Genomic DNA, 5,566 nt, shown 5'->3' with positions numbered 1-5,566 from the left:
ATCTCTCCTCCCTTGAATTAATCCCACATGTGTTTATCGGCCAGGTTGGCACAATAAACTAATTAACTCATGCACAGACTTATGGAGAAATAAGGATAGTTTCAGACAGGGAAAAACTGAAGGAATTATAAAAACAAACCAACCTTGCAGAATATGCTAAAAGGAGTTCTTTGGATAAAGAAGCAACAGCAGCAAACATCAAATTAAAAGTAGTATACAGGACATCATTGAAAAATTCAACTCATTTATGAAATACACATAGTGAAAAAATAAATAAGATTCAAAGTAGGGAACTAAAGTTATCATTCTGCAATGAAGACAACAATAAAACAATGCAGGAAGTAGAGTGGATATAAAGCAGAGGGAGAAGACATTGAATAATTTTCAAAAGGGCAAAAAACTGCCTTAAACTTGGAGAGAAAATAATAAAAACTAAGTAATCTTAAAAAGATGATAAAACCTCAACAAAATAAAAAAAGAGCAAAACCATAAAAACTTACCAAACAGTAAGATAAAAACTAAAACAAAGCAAAATGACAGGAAAACCCACAAACAAAATGAAATCAAGACAGAAAACTACAATAAACAAATAAATCAATAGTATAATTTAACAAATACAGCAGAATGTTAGCAGGGAAACCATACCTATCAACAGTAACATCAAATGTAAATGTATTAAACTGATCAGTTAAGAGATAGAGCCTAGCAGAATGAATTCGAAAACTTGACCCACAGATATGTTGCTTACAGGAAGCACACCTCAGACACAAAGACAGAAACAGACTTACAATCAAAGGATGTGGAAAAAACATCCACACGCATGCACACACATGCACGCATATATATTTTTCTATTTATGGGCACCCCCCCCCCCAAAAAAACTGGAATTTTTTTCAAGCTACGTATTTAATTATTTTTTACAAAACAGCCTTATCACCTTCAAAGTATTCTCCATTACACCTAACACATTTTTAGAATCTGCAATTCCATTCTTGGAAACATTTTTCAAACTCATTTGTTTGGTTGATTGACAACACCTCTCTTTTTTGTTTCTTCACCTCTCCTATGTCATCATTTCGCCGTCCTTTTTTGTCCCTCTTCATTTTTGGAAATAAAAAGAAGTCTCACAGAGTGAGTTCAGATGAGTAAGGTATGTGGAGCAAGAGGTGTATGCTGATTTTTTGCCAAAAACTGGCACACATATAGAGCTTCATGAGGAGGTACATTGTCATACAGGCAAAACCAGTCTCCCATTTGCCACAAATCAGGCCTTTTTTGGTCAAACACCATTACACAATATTTTCAGAACCTCTACTTAGAAAGCTTGATTTCTAAGCCTGGCCTGGTGGAACGAAATCCAAATTCACTACAAGTTGAAGTTTTTGTCCATTTGGGAAGTTGATGGATGTCCAGAATGTGGTTTATTATCAATCGACATTTCACTTTTTTTGAAATGAGAAAACCACTTGTGCACTGAGTTTTCCCATAGTTCTGTCCTTGTAAGCTGTATTCAACACCACAATTTCTATGACATTTTTCGCTAGTAGGAAACAAATTTTCAGTCACATGCTGTTCTCTTACATCAGACATCACAAAAAACTAGGTTCCAGCGACACTGCTTTTATGAAAAAATTCACTGTGACCAGAGAGACCATTCCCAGGTGATGCCACTGGGTGCGCTAACTCAGAGTGAGTTGCTTGCTTAGCGGGAAAAATGTGTATTAAGAAAGTGCCACTCTGCACAGTGCAATTCCTGTTTGTTTGTTTTTTGGATATCCCCATGTATATATGGCTTGGAGCCCTGGTGATGTAGTGATTACTCATTCAGATGCTAACTGCAAGGTCAGAAATTTGAAACCACCAGCTACTCTACTGGAGAAAGAGTATTTCTACTTCTCTATTCCTATAAAGAGTTACAGTTTGGGAAACCCACAGGGTAAGTTGTACCCTGTCCTATAGGGTCTGAATTGATTCGATGTCAGTGAGTGGAGTTGAATGGTTTGAAAAAAATCAGGTGTAGCAATATTCCTGATAAAATAGACATCAAATTAAAAACCTTCATGAAACACAAAGAAGGCCACTGTATAATGACTGAACAAGAATTGAATAAGAATAGCATCTGGGCACCCAACATCTACTGAGCATCTATGCACTCAATGAAAGCAACTCAAAATACATGAATCAAACTCTTACAGAGTTGAAGAGACAAATGTACAATACTATAATAATAGCAAGAGACTTTGCCCACCTGAACCAGAGTCCAGAGCCAAGAGTCGAGAGCTGGAGCCCACCGAGTGGGGACGTTTCCCGAGCGAGGCTCTTACTCGGGGCCCTATCGATGACAGTCCACAATCTGTATTTGACCGTTATGGAGTATGTCTGCAGTACAGCGAGTGGCACCGCAAGAAGCAAGTGGGGATCCCCAAAGAGGAGGAATACAAGATGATGTATGGGATGCTGTTCTCTATTCGGTCGTTTGTCAGCAAGATGCCCCCGCTGGACATGAAGGACGGCTTCCTGTCTTTCCAAACTAGCCGCTACAAACTCCATTACTATGAGGTGCCAACTGAGATCAAGGTGGTCATGAATACTGATTTGGGCGTGGGACCCATCCGGGATGTGTTACACTACATTTACAGTGTGCTGTACGTGGAACTGGTGGTGAAGAATCCTCTGTGCCCTTTGGGCCAAACTGTGCAAAGTGAGCTCTTCCAATCCCGACTGGACTCCTACATCCGTTCTCTGCCCTGCTTCTCTGCCAGGGCTGGCTGATGGATGCACCCTCATGCTGCAGAGACTCTTTGTCTGCCTAAGGACCTTCCTAAATTGTGCTCCCTAAGGGTCCCATTAAAGGCCACCCTGCCCCAAATCCTTCAAGGGCAACAGTGTAACCCACTCTCTGGTGCCCTCTGCAACACTGGAAGCATGCCCATAAGGGACCCCACATTGCCAAACCAGAGCCTCTTTCCTGGAGAGTTTTTGGTTTTTTTTTTATTTTTTCCCCCACTGCCAAGTGATGCCCACAGTTTTTCAGGCAAAGAGAGGCCAGTTGTCTCCTGGAAAGTTTTTATCCCCTCCTGTCCTGACCCTCTGGGAGGCACACAATAAAGTTGTTACTTTCTCCAAAAAAAAAAAATAGCAAGAGACTTCAATACAAGACTAGTGAGGAAAGAGATTAACTGGAAAGAAAATCAACAGATACAGAAGAATTAACCACCATCAATTACCTTGATTTCTTAGACATGTACAGAACACTTCAATGAAGAACAGTACAGTATACATTTTTCATTAGCAGACATGGAAGGTACTCCAGAATAGATTGTATGTTAGAGCACAAATCAAGCATCAATATGTGTGTGTGTATGAGAGTTTTATATAAAAGTTAAGTGCGCATCAAGAAAACATCCCAACCTAGTGCTGCCCAAGCCCACAAGACGAACATTAACCCATTAACTCATATGTCCAACACCAAACCATAAAGTCCTCCTCCATCACAAAACAGACACAACAATGCCGACTGCAGGAGGAAAGCTTAGTCAGTGAACGTGGAAGCATCTCAGCGCTGGCAGGGGTCTCAACACGGTTGCTCCAGCACCCAGGGCTGCATCAGGGTAGGTCCACGTGGCTTCTTTTCAGGAATGTCTTGCAGGAAGTGAACCTCCCCAGCTAAAGCAGGGAACTAATATACCAGGCTTACTGGTCAGATTAAAAACTGGTGAAACACCGGAGGTCAAAAGTTTATTGTGCCAACCTGGCCAATAAACACATGTGGGGTTAATTGAAGGGCAGAGGGATAAATGGCTCGGTGAGTCCCACCTTTCTAATTCTCGCATCAATATATTTTAAAGCATTGACGAACGACAAACGATGTGTTCAGATCACAATGTTATAAACCTATTAATCAACACTAGGAAGATCATGCAACCAAAATAGTTACACAGAAATTGAACAAGATTTTACTTAAAAAGCAATAGGCAACTGCAGATATAGAATTAATTGAAAAAAATCATTGAAAATAGTGGGGAAAAATAGACACCCAAAATCCTTGGAACACCACAAGAGTGTTACCCAGAGGGAAATTTACAGTAATCAACACACATACTTGAAAAGAGAAGAGAGAAACAAATCAACATCTTAATCCAGCACCTTTAACATCTAGAACAAGAGAAATAATATAAACTTTTAACCACCAGAAAAAAGAAATAATAGATTGGAGAAGAGATCAATTAATTAAAACACACACAGAACTTGCAATACAAGAATTTGGTTCTTTGAAAGGATTAACAAAAGTGACAAGTCACTAGTAAACTTAACCAAGGAAAAGTGAATGTATAAATATCAAAAATAAAAGAACTCATATCTTACCTGTACCTCTGTACATGGCCCAGTCTAACCTGCAGTGGAAGCCAGGACTACAGTCATGGTAGCATTGGGTGAGGAACTCAAGGAACCAGAGGAATACTGTGTGTTTCATTGGTGCTATACTGTGCCCTGGTTGACTCATCTCATTCTTGTGATCATTCTGTGAGGGGATGTTCCATTGTCTACAGATGAGTTTTGGGTCTCTGCTCCAACCCTCCTCATTCTCAACTATGTTTTTTGTTTGTTTGTTTTGAGTTTTCTGATACTTGTAACCAGAACCCATTGACACCTCATGATCACACAGGCGGGTGTGCTTCTTCCATGTGGGCTTGTTGCTTCTCTGCTGGATGGCTGCTTGTTTAACTTCAACATTTTAAGAGCACAGACACTATATATTTTGATAGATGGGAACCATCCACTTTCTTCACCATATATGTTTATGTACCCATTTTGTCTTCAGCAATCGTGCTGAGAGGGTAAGAATCACAGAATGCCAGGTTGTTAGAACAAAATGTTCTTGCATTGAGGGAGGGCTTGTGTAGAGACCCAAAGTCTGTCCACTTCCTCATGTAACAGGCTAATACCTCTATTTTTGTGAATTAATATGTTTACATAAGTGCACACCTATTTTATACATCTGTTATAGCTTTGCTTCCTAGACCTTTCCTCTATTTTCTTTTACCTACCTCCTGTCCCACCATCACTTTTACCCTTCTTTTGCCTCTTAGTAATTTATCTCAGCTAGATTGCTGTTGCTCCAACATCACCAGGATCTCTATATCCTTCTTGTTGTTGCTTTTAATCCCCTAGTTGTCCCACTATCTACAGTGCTGTTTGCTCATCGCTCTTTTCTCCAGCCCCCTCCTTCCTCCAGGTCCCTCCAAACCTCTGGTCCCATTGCTTTCTCTTCGGGCTTGCTTCCTATGCCTATCTTATACCTTATAACACAGAGTGAGGTAGAAATCCTCAATAAACATGTAATCAAAGAATAAACAGATCAGACCACTAAACAACTTCCAACAACAAAAAAGTCCAGGACAAGATGCTTTTATCAGGAAACTATACCAAGCATTTAGAGGGGAGTTGACACCAATTGTACCCAAACTATACCAGAAGAGAGAAAAGAACAAACTAATTTTGTGAAGCAAGAATTATACTGATATATATATAATTATGTATAATATAATATATTATAATATAATAT

At 39.6% G+C, this 5,566-nt stretch overlaps 1 pseudogene; it reads left to right on the top strand.

Moving 5' to 3' along the window:
* Window positions 1-2,338: 2,338 nt before the first annotated feature.
* Window positions 2,339-2,772, top strand: LOC142434977 (trafficking protein particle complex subunit 1 pseudogene; annotated as a pseudogene).
* The last annotated feature ends 2,794 nt before the right edge of the window (window positions 2,773-5,566 follow it).

Source organism: Tenrec ecaudatus, chromosome X, assembly GCF_050624435.1.
Source record: "Tenrec ecaudatus isolate mTenEca1 chromosome X, mTenEca1.hap1, whole genome shotgun sequence".
Taxonomy (NCBI): domain Eukaryota; kingdom Metazoa; phylum Chordata; class Mammalia; order Afrosoricida; family Tenrecidae; genus Tenrec; species Tenrec ecaudatus.
The sequence above is the reverse complement of the archived record's forward strand: the minus strand, read 5'-3'. Positions and strand labels throughout refer to the sequence as shown.